General features: G+C 42.3%; 1 protein-coding gene, 2 long non-coding RNA genes and 1 pseudogene across 3 annotated transcripts in view; 1 reads left to right on the forward strand and 3 right to left on the reverse strand.

Annotated features, from left to right (window-relative positions):
* LOC118561913 overlaps positions 1-25,080 on the reverse strand; it is a 716,353-nt gene that overhangs the window by 520,336 nt on the left and 170,937 nt on the right. The gene's annotated exons all lie outside the window — the stretch shown is intronic.
* Positions 1-25,080, forward strand: part of LOC118561874 — a 951,216-nt pseudogene that overhangs the window by 482,665 nt on the left and 443,471 nt on the right.
* On the reverse strand, positions 426-5,630 carry LOC118561885. Its single transcript, XR_004930335.1, has 5 exons — positions 5,366-5,630; positions 2,052-2,165; positions 1,838-1,984; positions 784-903; positions 426-706 (listed from the first exon to the last, which is right to left on the reverse strand). It is a non-coding gene; the product is annotated as an uncharacterized LOC118561885 (long non-coding RNA).
* On the reverse strand, positions 2,878-3,832 carry LOC118561909. Its single transcript, XR_004930363.1, has 2 exons — positions 3,728-3,832; positions 2,878-3,107 (listed from the first exon to the last, which is right to left on the reverse strand). It is a non-coding gene; the product is annotated as an uncharacterized LOC118561909 (long non-coding RNA).

Here is a 25,080-nt window from a genome sequence, read left to right on the forward strand (position 1 = left end):
ACTAAAGTAGATCAAGTCAATATGTTTACAGAGCTTCACTGACAGCCAATCAGAACTGCTCTCTGACGGTCTCATCAGGTCAGGGAAGTCTGAGGCCAAAGGTCAAGGTTCAAGGTCAGGTCCAAAATCTCTTTCCACCCATCGGGTCCAGCAGGAAAAGCCCAGCCTAGGAACTAGAGACGGACTTTTATCGGACCGCTTCCTTTAAACAAGAAATTATTTTGAGTCAAACTTGATTTTAAACTAAAACGATCGTTCTTCCTGTTTTCTCCAACCGAGCAGCAACAGAATCAAACATCAAAGCTGCATTTGGAGCTTTAATCCATCGCCAGAGAAAATGGGATGGAGTTTTAAATACGATTTGTTCTCATTATTATTATTATTATTATTATTATTATTGAGTAAATACGATATCAGAGGGATCTGGACATGCAGACCCGACCACAAGCTGCTTGGTTTCCTGCAGAAATCTGCAGCAGCAGCTGATGAAGAGGAGGAGGGACGAAGCTGCGGTTCTGACGTCAGAATGAAGGTAAACGTGGCGCCGCCTCCAGCAGGAAACCCAGCAGGTGGATTCATGTCAGGAGAAATGTGGAGCAGCTAAAACCACTGACCTGGTGAAGCCTCTTATTAATGACGACTTCTTCACCTTGTCAGCCGTCTCCTCCATGCTGTCCTCCATCAGACTGGAGTCTTGGTCTTCACCCTGCTGGACGGATGTTTTAGATATCAGGGATGACTGAGACGTCAGCAGCTACACGGCTAAAGGCGACTCCTTCCCACCTGAAGGTCTTCCAGACTGGCTTCCCAGCCGGTCAGGGAGCTGCTGCTGCTCTGCAGCGTCTTCCTGCTGCAGGAAGCAGGAGGAACGACGGGGAGGAGCCTGGAGATCACAACCTCCACCTGAAACAAAGCCAACAAACTACCTTTCACATTTCTCTCTGTTCTATCCACCTTATTTTTTAACAAGGAAGTAACTCTGGGTCCAACTTCTGTTTTTTGTTCTCCACTTCCGTTTCAGCGCTTCCATCGGCCAAATAACATCAGCTTGACTGAAATGATAAACTGTTGCAGCAATATTTCCAATAATTGCAGAGCGATGGAAGTGGCAGGTCAGCGCCGCAGCCTTAAACTATTCATGACTGAGAGGATGACATGAAGAAGTGGCCTCTTAGAACTTACCAGGACATTTTAAACCATCTTGGGTCGTCACTTGGTGCGGACGGCTCTGCTATGTGAATGTACCAAGGCGAGCCTCCACAGTGGAAAAGTTAGCACGGTGTTAATGAACAGCAACATGGATGACCTGGTATTCATGGAGGCTGATGTCCGTTCAAGCCAAAGCAAGTCCAGCGTTCACTCTGCTGGATCCTGACTACATCAAGCGGCTCTACCGAGACCTCAGAGCGCTCTGGTGCTGCGGCTCCAGGGGAAGTTCTTCAGTCATGCAGCGGTGATCTTAGGGAAGGTAGGCTGATGAATCGTCTGAGTCAAAAACATAATGGCTGTTTCCCTGTTGTGATTAGATTGCTGCTCAGTTCATTTTACAAAGACAGCAGTGCTAAATGTTTGGGGGTGAACTGATGTTCTAATTGGATATCAGAACTTAAGGCTCAATAACTTGAGGACGTTGAGGGTCTCGTCGTACATGGAGGCACACTGGCTGACGTTGACCACCATGCAGGCCTTGCTGCTGCTGCAGAAGAAGCCCTGCAGGTAGTGTGTCAGCTTGCTCTCCCTTAATGGGACGTGCTGCAGGAGCCTGGAGGCAGCAGACAGCGGGTCACTCAGGACGCTCCAGGACCAGAACTGGTTCCCAGAACCATGAAGGTCCTACCTGGTGTGCTGGTTGTGCTGCAGAGCCTTGATGCATTTGCCCAGAATGAGCAGCGAGGCGTTGATGTTTCCAGCCTCCTTCAGGTCCTCTCCTTTGTTCTGGGTCCTGGAGCTGCGCTCAGAGCCTGCCAGGTCGCACAGACACAACCTGCGGGATGTTAACACCGTTAGCACAGCAGACGCTCAGAGACGCTGAGGTGGCGCCGGCTACTCACGCGCTGACGGCGTGGACTGGTGGCGGCTCGCCGTCCTCCACTCTCAGGATGCGGATGGAGAAGATGCTGTGGCTGCAGCAGAAGCTCAGACTTGGAGCCCAGCAGGACCAGAACCTGCAGCCCCATAAATACAGATAATCCCCATAAACACATTTAATAATGTAGCTTTTATTAAAACTAAATTTGTTCCATAAAGAAATGTGATTTTTAGCACTAAACTACACACAGTAACATTTGATTTGATTTTTCAGTGTAGTGACATTTATTAATGACTTTCTCAGTACCTGATAGTTTTAGAACATGACATAAAAGTATATGACATTTGACATTTTTAAAGTTTTAAGCCCCTCCTGAACATGAGAAAATCCTCGTTATTCGATGCTGTAACGCACATATTCCCTAGTTACTGGAGGAAAATAGGGAGTACCAATATGGCGGCTGGTGGCTTCACAGCGACTCGTTCTAACAGCGGCCAGCGCCATAGAGAGAAACAGTTGCGACACTCTTTGATGTCACCGCCAGGGCAGTCACGTGGTTCGTGTAAACCGCAATAGTTCCAAAACATACGCTGGCTGTCATGTTCTTCTATGGGACAGACAGCAGCGATTGCGTTATTTAACGGTAAATATATATATAAACATACACCCTACTACTTTTTCAGCTGTTATTGCATGATTACATATTTGTTAATGTCAGTTTTCCATTTTGAGAGGCAGGGTGACAACGAAAGGCTGTATATTACTTAGATACGTTTTAAATTTTTGGAGGAAAAAGCTTATGTTCATGTTCGTATGGACAGGCTAGAATGGCTCTAACTTAAGTTTTCTTTTCCATATCATTCATGTGATGACAGATGTCTCATGATTTTCATTTTATGGCGACTGGGCTGTATTATTGATTACCGTGATTTTGCTTATAAATTCCCATTCAGCCATTAGCTTACCTTCGTGGTAGCGTTAGGTCTGCCGTGGTCCATTCAGCATTCGCCTAGCAGCTAGCTCACTTCTGATAAGTGGTCACCCCCAGACCACAGCGTGAAACATGATCATGTTAAGACTAAGAATCTAATTTTAAGATTAAGCCATTCACATATTTTCAAAAGCATTATGCTTATATGTTTGGGTCTATAGGTAAGTGCAGAGCTATTAAGATATATATATAAATTGCACTGTGCACATACAAATAAATATAAGCATATGCACCATAAAGGGCCTATTTATATAATGTACAGAGTTGACAGTTCAAAAGAGGTAGCTATTTAATCAATTTACGCCTGGATATGACGTTAGTGCTACCTCTACAGAGGGCGAAGTCAAGCTAACAAACTAGCAGGCAATCGGTGGTCTACCAAGATAAAACCTATATATAATTACACTGTGTACATACAAATAAAGATCAGTATATGTATCATAAAGGACCTCTGATAAAATATAGACAGTTGACAGTTCAAAATAGGTAGCTATTCAATCAATTTACCCCTGGATATAACGTTACCTTCACAGAAGGCAAGTCAAGCTAACAAACTAGCAGGCAATCGGTCGTCTACAAAGATAAAAGAAATATATATAATTACGCTGTGTACATACTACAAAAGATCAGTATATGCATCATAAATGGCCTATGATACAATATAGACAGTTGACAATTCAAAACAGGTAACTATTTAATCAACTTACCTCAGAAGTTACTCGACAGTCAGCAATGGAAGTGAATGATGTCCAACGCCATAGAATGGCTATTTGGAACTACGCGAGGCTGAATACCCCGGAAGTAGGCGGCAAAAGGCGTACAAAGGAGTCCAATGGGAGTGTCGCAACTCTTTCTCTCTATGGCTCCAGTGTTGCCAACTCAGCGACTTTGTTGCTATATTTAGCGACTTTTCAGACCCCTTCCAGCGACTCTTTTTCAAAAAAGCGACTAGCGACAAATCTAGCGACTTTTGGAGACTCTTACGTGAAAGCACGTATCGCTCCATACTCTTGTCCTCCAGCGGCACGTGCTGCCGTGGGGCGCCTCCCCCGTCCCAACCCCGTTCTCCCACTCCCGCAGGAGTCCCTCTCAGCGCTGCAGTCAGAGCCACAGCATGTTTACCCTCAGCGTCCAGACTGCAAATGAAGCGCGCATGCGCCGGGATTGACGGCGCAGGTTGATCATAAATAACTGAATTTGAAATATTTTATCCTAAATAAATACCCGGCATTTCATTCACACAACCACATGTTCGTGTTTTACCGTGATTTGTAGGCTCCTTGGTGGACCACAAGGGAAAAAAGAAAACATTAAACAAAAGTTTAACTTTTTTTTTTTGTAACTCCGCCACAGTGTCTCTTTATGGTTCATTTTGCCAGTCTCAAACCCGGGTAAAGGAGGAGGGTTAGTATTGTAATAAAATAAACATCAATAAAAAATAAAAATAAATAAAAAATAATAATAATAAATAAATAAACATTAATGGACAGAAAAAAGTAGCTCTATATATGTTCTGAGTGTTTTTACTCATTTTTTGTCTTTCTCTAACAACGTTATTTCTCCCACAGCTTCAATAACATGCACATCACATCATGTGGTACATTATAAAAATTAGGCGATGACGTCATTCAGCGACTTCTAGCGACTTTTAGCACAGCCAATAGCTACTTACCTTACTGAGGAGTTGGCAACACTGTATGGCTGTGACAGCGGCTATTAGCACTCCAGTGTATAATAGAGATCAGTGATCAAAACCGACTCATACAAAAAAAAAAAAAAACCCTGCATAGAGCAGCAGCTTTTACATTAATCTCTTTCTCTTTTTATACATTTACCCAAATCAACTGTACAGTATTTATCCTCTTTTTAATCTTAAATCAATTAACGTGAACCATTCAAATTGACAAAGTATCACATAGAGCTATAAAATTATTTTTTAAACAGCCCACACACACGAAATGGTGTATATGAATTATTTTAAATCAAATTTCAAACATGTATGTTAATCATTCATTAAATTACTGTCTCTCAATACCTCAAAAGCACACTGTTGCTTGTTTTAGCTCATAAAACCAGCTCGCTTAACTATATAGCATTAGTTAGCATATAGTAATAGTACAAATCACATGCAGCAAGAGCTCAATTAACACAGATAATTTACACAAAACACAATTTTTTACATCCTCAGTTCACTCATATACCTTCATCTGTCTCCAGCTGGTTTTAAACATCGTCTCCAAGCATAACAATATAACAAAGATACTTTCTCCATGAAATCAGTGAGCAATCAGCCAGAATCAGCAGTAGTTAGCATGCTATGCTAAGCGCTAATCATCATTACTCACCGCAGTTTTCACTCGACAAAACACAACAACACGGTGATGTCCCGCAACCAAAAACCCTCCTGGCAGGTGCAGATAATCTCCTAGGATCAATAACTCAAGATATAATACAGTTTTAATCAGTATTTACTTAGTAACTAGTTATGTTGACGCCTCCTGTTCTAACTCTCTCTAAACTGCAGTAACGGCATCAGCGCAAAGAGAAAAAAGACAAAAGAAGAAGCGCGTAGAGCTTGTAGTTGTGAATACGCTCCCTGCTGGCAGAAATATGGAACTACAACAGAAACAAACTATTGAATATTACAAATAATACAAAATGAATATTCTGCCTTTTTTTAGATCACAAGGGAAGTGAGGAAAGCTTTTCCAAATATTCCAGCCATCAGCTTTTCTACATCAAAAATAACCTGGAAAAGGAAAGAGTTGCTCTGGGTGAACAAATACTGACGGCATCAGGTAGGACCAGGCAGGGATTTTAGGGCTAAATATTGCCATGTAGAGCTAATATATAGAATATGCAACTAGAGTATATTGCAAAGTGGTAAACCTTGTTTCAGTGTCTAAGCTCTGTTTAGGGAGATGCTACAAAATCTGCTGGCCACGCCCACATTAAGACATTTATGTCATGTGGAATATGAAACGCATGGAAGTGATAAAAGCCGACTATTTGATGACATTCATAGTTACATAGAGACAAAGAAAAAGAAACTTCATGTCCTGTTAAATCCCCAAAGAATGTTTTTTTTATCCTGTGGAACAAGCAGTGATCAGGTAATGCTCCACAATAACCACACTAAAATGTTTTCACTTCAATTAGATTTTATTTCTATAGCGCCAGTTCACAACACGTCATCTCAAGGCTCTTTACAGAGTCACATTCAATCAGATCCTAAAAAGTAGCTCTCAGTGTTTCCAGTCCAGAGTGCATGTAGGAGGGAAACATTTGGTACTAAAACGCCTCTCACTGCATGGCAGAAATTGTGGCATTAAGCACATCTGTGGTCAGAAGCTTTGGGCATTACGCCATCCAGTTGAGTCCCAACAGAAACAGTTTATGAAATATGGAACCTGGCAACTTCTCCCCTTCATGATACGCCTTCACTCAAGGCTTTGGATGCAAGCATAGAGACATATGCAGCAGCTTCTTCTTATTATTTGATTATTATTCTGCTTCCACACAAACATGAGTGTCAGCCGCATCTTGGCTGAAGGAAGAATGATGAGGGCGGACTGCAACAAGTTTGGAGTTAACACGGTGAAATCTAGCCAGAGTTGAACTAAACTGGAGCATTAGAAGACAAAAGGGCAGCTAGAGAGAGCAACGGCAACGACATAAAGCAACTGGAATCATTCTAGAGCTCCGTATACGCATGAGGTGTTCACTGTCAACATCTGGTTGAAATCACTAAGGTAGTTGAAAAGATGGCCCAGACAAAAAGAGTTTAAAAGGTGCACCAAGAGGTAAAAAGCTATTTATTCAAGGATTCACAGCACACCTTCATAAATATGAAACCATTTACTATTTACATAAACTGCATTTATTTCACATTTCAAACACACATCACTGTCACATTTAACTCTTCCAAAGAATGTCAAGAATCTTCTTCAAAATGAGCAGAGCTTAAAATGTTGGTCTCTATGTAGTAATAAAGATTCTCTGCATGTGTAACAAAGGCAGGTTTTTAGGTTGGCCCTGAAGTGTTAAGCTTTACTGTAAATGTCCCAGCAATAGGTTGGATGATGTGGGCAGAGAAAAACAGCGTAGCTGCATCCCTGTTGCCTTGCTGGCCACATCTAGCTTCAGCAGATCATTTGGTTTTCACAAACTCTGTCACACTTCATTGGGATTGTCTGCAAACTGCATTGCTTCATTATAAATATGATCTGGATGTTGACAGATAACAATGATCCTGTAGTTTAACACATAGCAGCAAAAGAAAAGGATGGAAGCTTGTTTTCTATGAAGATGTGGTAGTGTGACCTCTGAACATGGAGCTGATCTTAGTGGATGGAACACATGGAACCATAAAGGTGATGTTACCTATTTTCTGCCATTGTAGACTTTGATTCATGGAACAACTGCTCCTTGTGTTCTATGGTAAAAGCAGCCAGAGCCTCCAGTTACAAACTGGCTGAGTAAATGTATTGTTTGGTGCTGATTTTCTGCCGTTTAGTAACTGAATCCTCAGCATGTGGAGCATTTCATGGTGTCATAATGGACGTGTGATCATGCTATATTCAGCTAATCCTCAGCAGGATCTGCAACATGAAAACAGTAGACGGCTTTCAGATTGTCTGCAGGTAACTAAATGCCAGCTTAGTCAGCTACTAAGTCAGATGAAGGCCTGATTGCTCACTCGCATTAGCATTTGTAATTATTTAGTCACTTGTATACCTGTACCTCAGTAACAATGCTTATTCAGAACGTTGTGAATCTGTGAACTGACTTAGTTTTAGAGCATAAAGTAAAAATACAGGTCTAACAGTCATTGAGGGAAAGCAGATCATCAAGGCTTTTAAAATGAAAAAATAATATTACCTTTAATTGGATGATATTGGATGTACTGTTTTAGTGGAATATGTGAAATGAAGCCATTTGTGTTCACATGTTTTATGTGCCATTGTTATAGATATATCAGTATTTAGAATCCACTGTAAAAAGACAATGATGATAATGATGATGTGGTGAGGGAAAATCCTCAGGGATTACTTCAGGAGAGTTTCCTATGAACATATTACTGAGATAACTTCATCAAAGAAGCAGCTGTGACTTTTAAAAGTCATTTCTCTGTGTTCCAAAGGTAGTAAAGTGATTGGCTGTAGAAGTCAGTGTTTGGATGAAGAACATTTACCTCCACAGAAATCTAGAAAACAATACATGTGAAATTCTTTGAGTTCATTTCATTAAGCTTCCCAGTAGCTGAGCTGATGTGGCGGCCATCTTACCTGGGGCTGACTCCCAGATTTTAATCATTTATTGATTTGATAAAAACTCATTTTCTGGAACGTAGCTTGACCCGTTCTGTAGTTGTTCAATAACCAAATGTGACGATGAAAAGATAGTATGAAGCCAGCAAAAGCCACCTCCTTGTCCCCTAATGTGTATATTCTGTAAGTTGTTGTGCAGATCCAGGGACACGTGTGGCAGATGGTTCCATGAGCCGTGCCTAGGCTGACAAGAAGATGTCCTGAAAGCTCTGAGGGAATCCAGCTGGAACCGTCTATTGTGTTGTTGGAACCAAAGTTCTGTGGCAGCAAACTATAGAAATGTTCTTCATCATTTCAACATTTTATACTTACCTGTTTCTAGTTCAGCTTTTTCTGGACCTTGTTTTATTTTCTGTGTAATTAGTATGTACATAGTGTGGCAATGTAAACCTCAGCAGTTTTGATCAATAGAATTGTAAAGTCACATGTTGATGAGCTTTAAATGTGAAATTCCACATCATATCTTAATGAAATGTGTTGAGTAACATCTGGAGGTGTTCTCCTGTCAAGCTGAATCCAAATTGTCCACTGAACACGTACTAAAGGTTTACTAGCAACATTGACAGCAAGCTAACATGTGAACTGTGGAGCTGGAATGTTCCAGATGCTGGAAAAGTGCAGAAATCAACGTTCCAGAGCCGTTGTTCAGGAACCAGAAGCTGCTCTCACATCAGTTTTAGTCCAGATGTTTGTGTTGCACTAAAAGCTGAAAAGATGAAAGCCATGAGTTGCTTTTAAAAGCAGAAGCTTCATGTTTCTACTGTGCTGTGTGTGATGTGTTGCCAACAATCAATGAGCTTCATGGAAGGAAAGAACGTCTGAGTCGCTGCTTTGATTTTCTTTTGCAGCTTTTCTCTGACTTCTAACTTCAACTTTAAGCAACAGTTCTGGTTGCTGCTGAAGCTCAGAAATCTGATCCACACTTGGAGCTTTTTACTAAAAGCCATTTTCCATCAATACACACAGAACTGTTAGAGGCTTTTTCTTTGTGCTTAGAAATCAAATGGAGTTGATTCAGATCAAGTCCTGCTGGGTGCGCTCCATTGAGCCCACCTGAACACCACTGGATGGGAGGAGTGAAGATTTCAGAGCTTTCCCTCTAAAGAAGCACAGCTCTTCACAGCTCTGAGAGACATTTTCTTCACAAATCCCAGTCAGTGGCATCTGCAGACCTGATCACATCCAAACATCCCATTTTTCAGGACTCAATCATTTCATCTGTGCAATTGTTCCAGCTGCTGTGGGAAGAATCCAGCTGTGAACATCTGGAGCTTTAATGTGCCGCTTCTCTCCTCCCAAACATCCAGCCTCCACCTGTGGAGAACAGCTGGAAAACAGCTGCAGGTGGAAAGAAGGAGTTTGGACCAAGCTGCCTCCTCTCTGCTCTTTTCTCTGACTCTGACTTTAAATTCACTTTGATGGTTTGAAATGAAATCAGGGTTTCAACCTGGATCTTCAGAACATCCTCAGCTGATGCTGATTTTAACCAGAGACTGTCGACACTCTGCTCAGCAGCACTAAAATAAGGAGAAATAATTCTCTAGGAGCTCTAGTAATAATCTGCATTAGAACAACGGCTCATTTTAGCAGCAGCAGTGTGCTGATATTAAGGACTACAGTTTACTTTGTTACTTTGATGGATTTTTATCATTATTTGGTGTTAGTTTGTGTTTTTAGTGGATTCTTGGTTTTTATCTTGTTTTTCTGTTTCTGTTTTGATGCCATAATTCCAGCAAAGCATCAACTAATTGTTGTTTAGTGTTAAAGGGCTAAAAATGGTTAAAGTGCAGATTGTCATGTGATCAGCAGCTCCTTGCAGCTACTGAGCCTCTGACCTGCTGTGGAAGCAGAAAGGATGGACTTAGTTTTTCACTCACTGCTTCAGGGTTCTGCTTCTGGTTCTGTTCACTAAATAATGACCCAATGGAATCTGTGCTGCTGTTGTATTTCCCTCATTTTAAGAGCTGCTGAGGAACAGATGATCTTTTATTCATGTCCTGATAAATGAAAGCTTAGAACTGACTGTGGTTCTGCTCACTTTTTACCATCACTGACATGTTTGGATCATTTAAAAACGCAGCAAATGGGTTTAATAATCAGACATCATGCAGTTTATCTTTTCACCACCAGAGGGATTTAATTTCTGATTGACTGATGGAAAATGTAAAAGGAAAAATAAATTGTTGTGGAGATTTTTTTGCTTACAGTCACTGTGGGGTGGTAATGAGAGGTGTTGGTAGAAATATATGATTTTAGGAACTTTAATTATGGAAGTGATACCAGAGTTAAGATCAGAAATGGATCTGAAATAGCTGTAGACCTAAATCTGATATCTGAAAACTTTAGCAATTAGAAAGATTTAAGAGAATTAACCATACAAAGTGATCAATATCCAATAATAAGTGAAGCGAGTTAAGAGATAGGACGATGTAATAACAAAGGTGTAGAAAGATCAATATTTCAATGTGCTGATTGAGAAAAATACAAAATAATTATCATAAAGAAATGCAAAATATTAATCCTGACTTGGATCTTGATTGATTATTTAAATGTTTATATCTGTGAAGCCATTTTAGGTGCAGCACGACAATCCATCCAAAGCAAAAAAAGTAAATGTAAGAAAAAAATATTACTAGTGGACAAATGATTGTGACGTTGTAATAAAATCTTCAAATAAAGCTTTTAGATTGTTAAAGAAAAATCAGAACTCTCAGAATTTATTGAATATGAAAGGTTACAAGCTCTTGTTAAACGAACTGCTAAAAGTGCCATAAAAAGGTTTATTGGGGACATTTTTGTAACTCAGTTGGCAGAGACACCAAAATTTCAAATATTTATAGAATGTCACTTTTTATGTCAGCACGTTTTGTGAGTCTCTCCTTTTGAGCTTTTGACTTTCTGACAGCAGATGACTGTCACTGTCACAAAAAGTGAAAGTATTAAAAACTTAGCTTCCAGTTCCAACTTCACTGTTTTCAGTCTACATCGTGTGTTCTTGAAGCCATAGACTGGTCTCAAATAGTGTTTATTATCTATTCCTGTTTTAATTTTGTTTTGTTTTTTTCTGGGTTGTTAAATGTTAAAGTTTGGACCAAATAATCCATGTTTACAAATCATCAGAACTGAAGAATGTTCTCTTCTCCAAGTAAAGATCAAATCATGTCCATTATGATCAGTCAGCTTAGTAAATCATCTAAACTGGTTTTATTAGAATAACGGAATCTGGGAAGAAGGTAATTTAGCTAAAGCTTGAAAAGCAGCGATCATTGGACCAATCCTGAAAGCAGACGAAGAGAGATCTGATACAGGAAGTTATAGATCCATAGCTTTAACTTCTCATGTATGTGAATTGATGGAGAGAATGATAAATGAATGAATGACAAAAAATGATTTCAAAGCAGATTTAGAAAAGATAGAAATACCATGAACCCTGCTCTGCTTGGAACAGGAAATCAAAAAATCACCATCAGGAAAAATTTTCAGCAGAACTTCTCTCCTTTCTCATGAAAACTTTATGAAAACATGGATATTGTGGTGTTGGAAATCGCCCTTTACGTGGCCTCAAAAATCCCTGTGGATTGTGTTTGGCACATGTGAGGTATGCTCTACAAAAACCTTTTGAGTAGGAATTAAATCCATAGGCTGTAAAATGTTTATTTATCTGTCCAACCATCCCCCCTCTGGAGACATGGGTCACCCCATGGCTCAAGATAGCCGCCCATTTACAAAGATTTTTAGGAAGGATAGGTTTGTTCTCAGGTCACATATAAATGTCATTTGTTAATTTAGCTCCATGTTTTAACCACAAATTCTTTTCCATGTCCGGAGCTTGCTGTTGCATATCTTTTAAAATGGTGTGGTCCAGAACAGTGTTGGATCATGGCTGTAATGTAAGGGTGTGAATGGGGCCAAAAGCAGCTTGTTTTGCAGTTTTGTCAGCAAGGGCATTTCCCAAGGACACAATGTCTTTGCCCGCTTTGTGTGCAGCACATTTGCAAATGGCCAATGTGCGTGGATATTTTACTGAAATCAATATTTTTTTCAGTAATACAGCATGTGTCACTGGTTTACCAGTAGAGGTCACCATACCACGATTTTTCCAATACTGAGCGAAAGAGTGCACTGTTGAAAATGAGTACTGGCTGTCTGTGTAAATAGTTACATCTTTCCCTTTCATAAGTTTACAAGCTTCTGTTAATGCAACTAATTCTGCAGCTTGAGCTGAGTACGCTGAAGGTAAAGCCCCTGATTTCAAAACCTTGTTAGAGGTAACAACTGCATAACCTGTTTGAGTTTTCCCATATTCATTTTTTCGAGATGACCCATCGACAAATAATGTTTCACCCTGAGGTAGTGGTAAATCTTAAAGGTCAGGTCTGCTCTTAGCTGTTTGTTCTGCTAATTCTTAACAGTCATGTTTAGAGCCTTCATCTGGAAGTGGAAGTAAGGTGGCAGGATTTAAAGTGGTACACCTTTCAATAGTCAGATGACGCTGAGAGAGCAGGGTTGCCATACAGGAAAGGTGTGTAGCTGGAAAAAGAAAATTCATGTTTGTCTGGAGCAGCAGGGCTGAAACTGCATGTGGAACTCTCAAAACCAAAGGATGAAACAAAACTATTGTAGCACTACTTTCAATAGCCATAGAAGCTGCAATAACAGCTCGCACACAATGGGGGAGTGCACAAGCCACACTGTCTAGTTTTGAGGAGAAATAAGCAATGGGTTTCATTTTGTCTCCATGCTGTTGTACCAAGACTGAGGTCATAAAATGCCCTTTGCAGTCCACCATTTGAATACAAGGTTTGTTGTAGTCTGGCAGGGATAAGGCTGTGCTGGAAACCAGACTTTGTTTGAGAGCACAGGATTTTCTGCTTCTGGGGTCCAGGTTAAAGGTGAGGTCATTTTTAGTTCTTGATCATAAATAAGTCTCTGAAGAGGGGAGGTTATCTCAGCATAGTTTGGCACCCAGGTCCTACAATAATTAGTGAGGCCCAAAAATGACATCATTTGTTTCTTAGTTTGGGGTTTAGGTGCTTGTAAAATTGCTATTTTTCTGTCCTCTAGGATGGTTCTTCCTCCTGCGCTAAGGTTGTGACCTAAATACTTAACCTGTGGTTTATAGAGCTGCAACTTGTTTTTGCGAACTTTATGGCCCTCACTGGCTAAATGTTTAAGCAGCGCTAAGGTGTCTAATTTGCACGTTTTTTCATCTGGGGAGGCCAAAAGGACATCATCAACATAGAGAAGTATTTGGCTCCCACATGGTGGATGAAACGTAAACATGCTGGCACTCATTACTTGGGTATAAATGGTGGGACTTTAACAGTAACCTTGGGGTAATCTGGTGTAAGTGTACCTCTGCTATTCAAATGTAAAGGCAAACCAAAATTGAGTTTTTTTCTTTACGGGTACAGAGAAGAAAGCATTGCTGATGTCCACTACTGTGAATACGTTTGCATCTGACCTTAAAGAGTTCAGCAGAGTGTGGGGGTCGGGGACACAAGGTGCTCACTGAATTACTGCATTATTTACTGCCTGGAGATCCTGTACCATGTGCCAGCCAGCGGATGGTGCCTGTTGCTTCACTGGGAATATGGGGGTGTTACATGGGGAGTCACTACATTTAATAATCACTCCTGCCTTTATCAAATCTGTAATCACAGGTTTTATCCCTTCACATGCATCTGGTTTAAGGGGATACTGTTTTACACGGGGCCTGTATTCTGTTTTTGGTCTAATTTGTACAGGTAATGCTCCTTTAACTAGCCCTACATCAGTGGGGCCTTGTGACCACAAGTTTTGAGGAACAGGTGCCAAAAACTGTTCCTCTTCAGCAGTAAGGAGAAATGATCACGTCACTTTTTCTTGTAAATGGATCCCCATGTTTACCGAAACTGTCCAAAACAATGCTTTTTCTAGTTGACTCACTGGTCCATGTGTTCGATGATGTTGCTGTCCAGTCTGAGGCAGCCACCCCCTATTGCACCATTTTTCCCAAATCTTTCCACCGTATAAGTTTACCTGGGAAGTGTGTGAGGTCTTTGTCAGATATCCACAGAGCAGTTCTTTTGTTCTGGAAAGCTCTGATTGCCCTCATCATGTCACTTGGCAACTTGTCTCTTCCCTGGAGCTGCAGGTTGACAGAGTTCAGGTGATGGTAATATCTGTTAGAAAGGCCAGCTGATGATCCAGTGTGGCTCTTTAACTCAGGCTAGTGTTTCCATGCTTGGAGCTCCATCAGTACACTTGAAGTTTGGACCAGCTTAGATGGTTTTGATAAAAAAAAATCAACAGTGCATTCAGAACATCCTCACCTGTGGTTTGGCCAAGAATCAGAAGTAAGGCCAACATTTGCTCCTTCAAAGTGTTTTCTTTGGGGAAGCTCAGCCAAACACACAGCTGCTCATTATGGCTGATATCCATGCTTTCATCCAGAGCCATGCTGAAACAGTATGTAGATTGACACATTAATATACAAAGAACTTTGATATATATTCCAAACTGTTAATTGGCCTCACATGATTTAAACCAAATGTGTTGTTGTTAAAAGAGATGATGCTGTGTACATGACACCATTGCCAGACATTTATGAAAGGGTCTAGAACTTGTTCAATAAAGTGAAGTTAATTTTTTTCCTCTGTATGTTTTTAGATAAGTGTAGATTAATTGAATTGAGTACATGTACTATTTACTATAAACATTTAAAATTCAGCACTATGTGATCTTGAACATTTAAGTTTACAACAGAGGTGATACCTCAAAGCAAAGTGTGTAGTGGAAAATGGAAATGTAAGCATTAGTAAATGACTCAACCTGATTCTGTACTGAATCAAGATATTCTAGTTTTAGCACTTTGTGACTGAAATGTTCTGGTAGTTCTCAGCTGGCAGTAGAAGAAAAAGCTGTTGATCAGGAATGAGCCATATTGTATTTCCTTTGTTCCTCCTTTGAAAAGCCAGAAAGGAACAGAAAGTGCCTGTTTTACATTTCACTTTCACACTTCAACCTGTTCAGATGGAACACAGTCTGGTTCTACGGTGGTTCTGTTTGGTCTCAGTCTGTTGTTCAGATCTTGTTCTTCAGCACTTTGGACCGTCTGAACAAACTGTAAGTTTGCTTTGTTTCCTACCAGAACTTTGTCTTGAGGAACTTTCCTCTTTGTTTCTGCTCTCTGATGTCTGGAGAACATGTTCACTTCTGATTTCAGCACAAAGTTTCATCTCTGCTGTCTGAAGACTAATCTACAGGATTATTAGATTATTGATGAACTGGAACCAAACATGATGAACAGCTGATGTTTCTTTGTTTTCTTCACTCAACAAACTGCTTCATGTTTTATTTCCTGGAATCAAACTCTGGTCTCCCATTAAAATCAGACACAACAGCTTCCTGCTGCTTCCTGTGAGTCCTTTCAAAATAAAATGACATAAATGTTAAAATGTGTTTAATTCAGTCAGATTATTAAATAGTTCAGCTTTGATGCAGCAGATAATCCACTTGTAGAGTTTGATGATTGTGAAATAAAATAGTTGCTGATGTTCAGTCAGAGTGAATCAGTGTCAGTGGATGAAATGTTGCTCCATGGCTCCATCTAGTGGACTGATAGTAGAAGTACAGCAGCTGATGGCAGCTTCCTCTGCCTCTCACTGCTGTCTGACTGCATTCAACTGACACTGATATGAAGCAGAGAAGAAGAGCCAATCAGAGGAGGAGCAGCTGATCTTTTTCCAGCACTAATGATGTAAAGGATGATCAGAGTTGATGTGCAGATGAATGATTTGTGTTTCCTCTGCAGGTGAAGGTAGAAAGTGTGTGTGAGCTGATGTGGATGTGAATTCAGCAGCATGGATCAGTGTGAGGACAGAGAGGAGGGAGTCCCTCCCTCTAAAACCACTCTGTGTGGGGAAGCTGAGAGCCAGAGCCACGCTCAGAGGTGAGATCAGCATCTCTAAGTGTCCAGAGCCCTTTTCACACAGCGTTCTCACTATATCAGGCCAGAAGAGACCAAGTGGTCCTGAAGCTGCTGCTGTTCCTCTTTGCTGCTTCATCCAGACTGAACAGAGCAGCTCAGCATGGTATCAGTGGGTTCTGACAAACAGCAAGTCAGTGTTGCACAACCAGCTGAGTGACACCAGCCTGTTGCTTAGAGCTCTGGGTTCCAGCAGGACACATCTGGAAAAACTCACCAACTTCCAGAACATTTCCTGGATCTTGATGACCAACATGTGTTCAACATTATTCATCCTAGAAAGAAGGACGGCTGATCAGACATTTATGGAAGAATCTTTACATTTAGTTTCTGTCTGAATACGACCTAGATCAACAGAACCACAGGGCTCATCTATGCATGTGTTAAAATAAGTTTTATTCTCACAGGACCCCTGAAGGAATGACACATAAACATCAACCAGAACCAGAACCCAGCTGTGTGTCCTTTAAGAGTGACTGGTCAAAGGGTGCCTTCATTAACTTCAAATCTTCAGGACCTCCATCCTCAGAGAGGTGAGCTGTATCTAACTGCTGTAACAGTGGAAACTGAGTCAGTCTGAAATGTTTTTATTCCAACATGTGTTTAACGTGAGCTCAGCTCTTTTTCCCACATTTCTATGTTCATATGTGAAGCGGTGTGTGTTGGATGTTCTCCAGAACCACAGCAGTGAAAGTGGAAAGAATGGATGTTGTTGGAGGCGTCCTGGATGCTGCTACATCATGTTTAACAGCTCTGATCTGTTTGCTTTTGGGCCTCATTGATTAGTCGCCATCATTAAACACTTTTCTCTGCTTAAAGTCAAAGATTTAGTTTGGACTGGAGCTCACTCTGATTGGTTCTGTTCCATGTTAATGAGCTAACTGGACTCTTTAGTCCCTCTCCCATATTCATAGTGATTGAATCAAATCCAACATGGAACCAACTGGACTTTCTTTCTTTGTTCCTGAACCGTTTTGTCATCGTATCTGAAAGTCTTCCTCAGTTTTAGTGACTGAAGAGTTTCAGTTCTTCTCAGCTGGAGCTGGAACAATCACTGGGATCAGAACCAGAGACTTGGTGTTGTTCCCTCACAGGAGTTTAGAGCTGCAGCTGTTCTTCAGCTCTTAAATATCTCAATGGATTTATTACATTTCAGTTAAGCTTCAGACAAGTTAGCAGAACTGCAGCAACTCATTAAAATGGGTCCAGAAATGCTCTGGTCTAAATGCTTCTCTAGATTTTTCTTCAACAGCTTTATTGTTACTTTGGGAAACTAATAAAATCCTGATTTCACTGCAAGGAATCATGTTGTGATATTTTAGCCAATCACCACCCCTAGTATGGACCGGTCTCCTCAGTCGGGGTCTGAGGTTCTGGAAATGACCCGTTACATTTCTTTAAGAGCCAAGAACAGAAACCCAGTTCCTCCCAGTGAGCTCTCAGATGTTCCAGTTCTATTTGCAGACAGAGGTTTGATCCGTTATCTCCAGATATCAGCTGCCCTGTTCTGATGAAAACACCTTCATGTCTTCATGTCTGGAGTGTTGATGCTGATCAGGAGGTTCTGCTGCTTCCTGGCTCCATGTCAGACTAACAGTGGATCACATTTCCACGACCCGCTGGGAAATAGCTGGTAGAGCCAGTCTGACCCATCAAGACTTGGTTCCTGTGTGCGTTGTGAGAGCAGTTCAGCAGGGAAGGAAAGCTTCATCATGTGGTTGGTGGAACCAAGCTGAGCTGAAGTGGACCATCAGAGGTTCTGCTAGTTCTTAGTGGATCAGCAGGAACATTAAACATCTCCAACTACCTGGATCCTCTGGTTCTCTGCTCACATCCAGATGTCCTTCATGGACCTTTACCTTCTGATTGTCTCTGTGTGGACAGATATAACGTGAGCTCACTGGCTTCCAGGGACCTACAGGATCCATTTTAAAATACTCACCATCACATCCAGGACAGAACCTTACATGGACACACAGCCACATATCTCAGACCTCCTCCAGGTCCACACCACCTCAGATCTAGTCATCAGAACCTGCTGGATGTCCCACACACTGTCCTGAAGACCTGTGTGGACAGAACCTTCACCTCCACTGTCTCCAAGCTCTGGGTCACTGTCCCCACCAGCATCAGATCTGCTGACAGTGTGGACAGTTTGAAGTCCCAGTTCAAGACCCACTTTTTAAAATGTATACTGGGAGGTTCTGGTCTTCATCCTTTTATCTCATCTTCCTCTTTTTAACTTATTTGTATCGTGTTCGTTTGATGCTCAGTTTCTCTGTTTTAAGGACTTTTACTGTGAAGCTCTTGGTGATTTCATCTGTGAAAACTGCTGGATGAATATTTACTTCCTTCCTAATTGTTCTGGTTCCTCCACAGAGTGGACCAGCAGAACTCAGAGGTTCCCAGAGGTCCGTCTGCCCGGCAGCATCAAACCCAGCTGGACTCCATATTTATGGTCTGTACATGTACAACAACTACTTTTCCATCGGTTCTGTTCAGTCGTCTCCATTCTGGACTTTGTGGACCAGTAGACCATCAGTCTGTCCAACATGGTTCTGATGTTTGGATCCATGATCTCAGTCTGATGTGTCCTTCATATATTATTCTGTTCCAGCTGCTGGAGGACAACATTGTCACTTTTGTGAAGAAGGAGCTGAAGAAGTTCCAGAAGGTTCTGAGTCCAGATGACCCAGACTGGTCAGAGAGTCAGAGAGATGATGAGGAGGTGTTGGAAGGTGAGGATGAAGAGCAGAGGAGGAGCAGCAGAGAGGCACTGATGAAGATCACTCTGAACTTCCTGAAGAGGATGAAGCAGGAGGAGCTGGCTGACCGTCTACAGAGCAGTAAGAGGATTTCTACAAAGATTTAACCTGATGGATAAATCACACATTTACTGATGTCTGAAGAGATGGAATCACATTTATTCACATCATCTTCACAAGATCATTTGGTTTCCTTCCTGATTTCACTTTTTCTGTTCATTTAGAACATCTTGCTGCAGTTTGTCAACATCAACTTAAATCTGGTCTGAAGGAGAAGTTCCAGTGTGTGTTTGAGGGGATCGCTAAAGCAGGAAGTCCAACCCTTCTGAACCAGATCTACACAGAGCTCTACATCACAGAGGGAGGGACTGGAGAGGTCAATGAGGAACATGAGGTCAGACAGATTGAAACAGCATCCAGGAAACCACACAGACCAGAAACAACCATCAGAGGAGAAGACATCTTTAAAGTCCCATCTGGAAGAGATCAACCAATCAGAACAGTGATGACAAAGGGAGTGGCTGGCATTGGGAAAACAGTCTTAACCCAGAAGTTCACTCTGGACTGGGCTGAAGACAAAGCCCACCAGAACATCCACTTCATATTTCCATTCACCTTCAGAGAGCTCAATCTGCTGAAAGAGAAAAAGTTCAGCTTGGTGGACCTTGTTCATCACTTCTTCACTGAAACCAAAGGAATCTGCAGCTTTGAACACTTCCAGGTTCTGTTCATCTTTGATGGTCTGGATGAGAGTCGACTTCCTCTGGACTTCCAGAACCAGGAGATCCTGACTGATGCTACAGAGTCCACCTCAGTGGATGTTCTGCTGACAAACCTCATCAGGGGGAAACTGCTTCCCTCTGCTTGCCTCTGGATATCCACACGACCTGCAGCAGCCAATCAGATCCCTCCTGGGTGTGTTGGCATGGTGACAGAGGTCAGAGGGTTCACTGACCCACAGAAGGAGGAGTACTTCAGGAAGAGATTCAGAGATGAGGAGCAGGCCAGGAGGATCATCTCCCACATGAAGACATCAAGAAGCCTCCACATCATGTGCCACATCCCAGTCTTCTGCTGGATCACTGCTACGGTTCTGGAGGACGTGTTGGAGACCAGAGAGGGAGGAGAGCTGCCCAGCACCCTGACTGAGATGTACATCCACTTCCTGGTGGTTCAGACCAAAGTGAAGAAGGTCAAGTATGATGGAGGAGCTGAAACAGATCCACACTGGAGTCCAGAGAGCAGGAAGATGATTGAGTCTCTGGGAAAACTGGCTTTTGATCAGCTGCAGAAAGGAAACCTGATCTTCTATGAATCAGACCTGACAGAGTGTGGCATCGATATCAGAGCAGCCTCAGTGTACTCAGGAGTGTTCACACAGATCTTTAGAGAGGAGAGAGGGCTGTACCAGGACAAGGTGTTCTGCTTCATCCATCTGAGTGTTCAGGAGTTTCTGGCTGCTTTTCATGTTCATCTGACCTTCATCACCTCTGGTGTCAACCTGATGGAAGAAACACAAACATCTATGAAGTCTTTATTTTCTAAGAAACCTAAACTGAAGTCTCTTCACCAGACAGCTGTTGATCAGGCCTTACAGAGTCCAAATGGACACCTGGACTTGTTCCTCCGGTTCCTCCTGGGTCTTTCACTGCTGACCAATCAGAGACTCCTACAAGGTCTGCTGACACAGACAGGAAGTAGCTCACAGACCAATCAGGAAACAGTTCAGTACATCAAGGAGCAGATCAGTGAGAATGTGTCTGCAGAGAAAAGCATCAATCTGTTCCACTGTCTGAATGAACTGAAGGATCGTTCTCTAGTGGAGGAGATCCAACAGTCTCTGAGATCAGGAAGTCTCTCCACAGATAAACTGTCTCCTGCTCAGTGGTCAGCTCTGATCTTCATCTTAGTGTCATCAGCAGAAGATCTGGAGGTGTTTGACCTGAAGAAATTCTCTGCTTCAGAGGAGGTTCTTCTGAGGCTGCTGCCAGTGGTTAAAGCCTCCAACAAAGCTCTGTAAGGACACAGATTGTTGCTGTTTTTATTTCTGATAGTGAAAAATCTGCTAATGAGGTAAATATTGATTCATGTTACTTCAGTTAATTTATAATGAACCAATTCACAATAAAAGGCAACATAAAGATGTGTAAAGTCAGACAGATCCATCAATCTTTCCAAGGAGAACATTGGTGACTGTAAATAAATAAACAATATTTCTGATGAATTGTTTAATAGCAGATGTTTCTCCCTGTCTCCTCAGACTGAGTGGCTGTAACCTCTCAGAGAGAAGCTGTGAAGCTCTGTCCTCAGTTCTCAGCTCCCAGTCCTCCAGTCTCAGAGAACTGGACCTGAGTAACAACAACCTGCAGGATTCAGGAGTGAAGCTTCTCTCTGCTGGACTGGAGAGTCCAAACTGCAGACTGGAAACTCTCAGGTACAAAGTTCTCCATCCTGTTGAAACCAGATTTCTGTCCATTACCTGCTAAAACATGATGGAAATGTTAGTCCAGTGATAGATTTGTTAACTTTCGTCTGACCTTTTTTGCCTGTGAATACAAACCAGAGACAGTCTTATCATAAAGGAGTGGCTTTCAAATTCTTTGAAGAATGACCCCCCCCCCCAAATAATGTAACTTTTATAGTTTGCTGTTTTAATACATTACTGCTGTTGATTTGATAACTCAGAATCCCTTTTGAAATTAAATTACATTATATGTCAATGGTTTGTAACAGCTAGGATATTTCAGCATTGCCACATTTTTTTGTATCTTTCGCACTTCCATCCATCCATCCATCCATCCATCCATCCATCCATCCATCCATCCATCCATCTATCCATCTTCTTCCACTTATCCGGGGTTGGGTCGCGGGGGTAGCAGCTTCAGTAGGGAGGCTCAAACGTCCCTCTCCCCAGCCACTTGGGCCAGCTCCTAGGAGGAAACCCTGGACACGTTCCCGGTGGGACGTGTCTAGGAGGCATCCTAACCAGATGCCCAAGCCACCTCAACTGGCTCCTCTCGACGTGGAGGCACAGCAGGTCTACTCTGAGTCCTCCCCGGATGACTGAGCTCCTCACCCTATCTCTAAGGGAGAGCCCAGACACACTACGGAGAAAACTCATTTTGGCCACTTGTATCCGGGATCTCATTCTTTCAGTCACAACCCAAAGCTCATGACCATAGATGAGGGTAGAAACTGCTATGCCAGAAGACTGTTTGAATATGATTATTATTATTATTATTAATTAAAATTTGGTATTCAAACTCAATAGGTCATTCAAACTCAAATAGTAGCTATACCAAAATATGTTTCAAATGGTGTTGATCCTAGGGCTATAAGCTTGTAGTGATTGATACCACTAATGCATTTATTAATTAGCTATTATGAGCTCATTTATGCTGGAACAGGAGGCCTGAGCGACTTCTGGCCGATAAGATTTATCCAGCAACGTTGATAACACAAATTATAACTGCAATTAGAGTTTAAACCCTTACTCCTTATCACCATCCAATGATTGTGTCTCTGTTTTAATGTCAGATGTTAACTTGAAAGAGGTAACTCTATATTCTGAAAGACCGTGCAACTCTGAATTGGAATGAACACAAACAATTACTATTCCACAAGTTGTTACTTTTATTGAACCAAAAGAAATTCCCTGTTACAGTAATTCTCTGATTCAACAACCATGGAAACTCGACTCACTACTAAACTAAACATGCAGAATATATGTGAAAATAAAAGGTCAAAAATGGATTAAAATAAGAGGTAGCAAATCTTAGTTCACTCAGTTGTTTTAATATCACATTCAAGACGTCAGCATTTGACACAGCAGCATTGAAAGACAAAACGGCTTTGAGAATCCAGATAGACGCTTCAATGTTTTCCAACAAGCTAGCTACAGCTTAGCTAGCTGCACCTTCCCAAGATGGCGACTATGACAACACGTGACCCTTACGCATCACCTTGCGTGATATGTAATGGGGAAGGTCTTATTGACGTAATCTTGATTAAGAGGCGGCCTGAATGAGAAATTCAAAAGGGGGAGCACGAACCGAGGTTCATAAAGAGATTTAACTGATAAGAGGACAGGAAAGATAGAAACGGGGAAAAATATGGAAAAATCGGCTCTCGGTGGAGCCACTTATAAGAACCACAAATCAACACAGCCAAAATCACTTACAAAATGCATGCACATACAACAGAAAATATTCAGCAGTTAAAACAACTCTGTCTTGGAGTAAACAAGCATTAAACTAAAATCCTACATCTGCCCAGGCATATTTAAATAACATCACCTTATGGTGAAAGAGAAATAAAAAGGGGAAAGTCCCGTTACTTGTGTTGTTTCAGGGGTGTCCCAGCTCCAAATCTGCGGGCGTCCTGGAGCGCTTCGGCCAGCGCAGGTCCGTCAGGCAGCAAGGAAAGGGGGGTCCCTGAAGTCTCTGGGCTCTTCTGGTGCTTTGTTTGGCCAAAACAAAAGCATGGTCTCTTTTACGATCACTGGGAGATAAGGCGGCTCTCAGTCTTTAATCAAAGGGAATTCAAAAGTACTTTTTTAAGTCGACCTCCTGTTGGGTAAATCTCGGACCAGCAAGAGAATCAAGCACGTTGCGCGTGGGGTGGAAACACACGGAGTGAAACAGCTGTGGTGTCTTCCCAGTCTGGCGATGCGCCAAGTAAGAGGGCAGAATGCAGCGTGCGGCTGCGTAATATATTCTTTATTATTATAGCAACGTTATCTGTCATCCGTCGTTTGGGGTGTCGGCCATTTTGGGCCGTGTTGCATGATGGGAGTTGGTGGCCATTCTGACCACATTGGATCATGGGAAATGCAGTCTGTCACGTCCCGAACTGGCTTTACAGCAGGGATGAGGTTGCTTCAGTAAATCTCAGACCAGCGAGAAAATCGAGCACCTGGCGTGTGGGGGTTGAATCCAACGGTATGAAACAGCTTTGGTGCCCTCTCGGTGTGGCGGGGCGCCAAAAGAAGGATGAATGCAGCATGCCGCTGCGTTATATACCTTTACATAGCAACGTTATCTGGTTGTCAGGGTCGGTGGCCATTTTGACCATGTTGCATGATGGGAGTTGGTGGCCATTTTGACCACATTGCATAATGGGAAATGCAGTCTGTCACGTCCTGTACTGGCGTAACAGAACAAAGATTGACTGGTAAATCGAGAGCTTCGCCTTTTGGCTCAGCTCTCTCTTCACCACAACGGATCGGTACAGCACCCGCTTCACAGCAGATGCCGCACCAATCCGCCTGTCGATCTCCCGCTCCATCTTCCCCTCATTTGTGAACAAGACCCCAAGCTACTTAAACATCCTCCCCAACCCGGAGAACTCTAACCTTTTCCAGCTCAAGACCACGGTCTCGGATTTGGAGGCACCGATTCTCATTCCGGCCGCTTCACACTCGGCTGTGAACCGCTCCAGTGAGAGCTGTAGATCACGCCCTGATGAAGCCAATAGGACACCGTCATCCTGGAATAGCAGAGATGCAATCCTAAGGCCACAAAAATAGATCCCTTCAACACCTTGGCTGCACCTAGAAATTCTGTCCATAAAAGTTATGAACAGAATCGGTGACCAAGAGATACCTTGGCGGAGTCCAACTCTCACCGGAAACGAGTCCGACTTACTGCCGGCAATGCGGACCAGACTCTGACACCGGTCGTACAGAGACCTGACAGCCCTTATTAAAGGGTCCGGTACTCCATACTCCCGGAGTACCCCCCACAGGATCCCCCGGGGGACACGGTCGAATGCCTTCTCCAGATCCACAAAGCACATGTAGACTGGTTGGGCAAACTCCCATGCCCCCTCCAGGATCCTGCTGAGGGTATAGAGCTGGTCCAGTGTTCCACGGCCAGGACGAAAACCACACTGCTCTTCCTGAATCCGAGATTCGACTATCCGACGGACCCTCCTTTCCAGAACCCTAGAATAGACCTTACCAGGGAGGCTTAAGAGTGTGATTCCTCTGTAGTTGG

Source organism: Fundulus heteroclitus, unplaced genomic scaffold, assembly GCF_011125445.2.
Source record: "Fundulus heteroclitus isolate FHET01 unplaced genomic scaffold, MU-UCD_Fhet_4.1 scaffold_75, whole genome shotgun sequence".
Lineage (NCBI taxonomy): Eukaryota > Metazoa > Chordata > Actinopteri > Cyprinodontiformes > Fundulidae > Fundulus > Fundulus heteroclitus.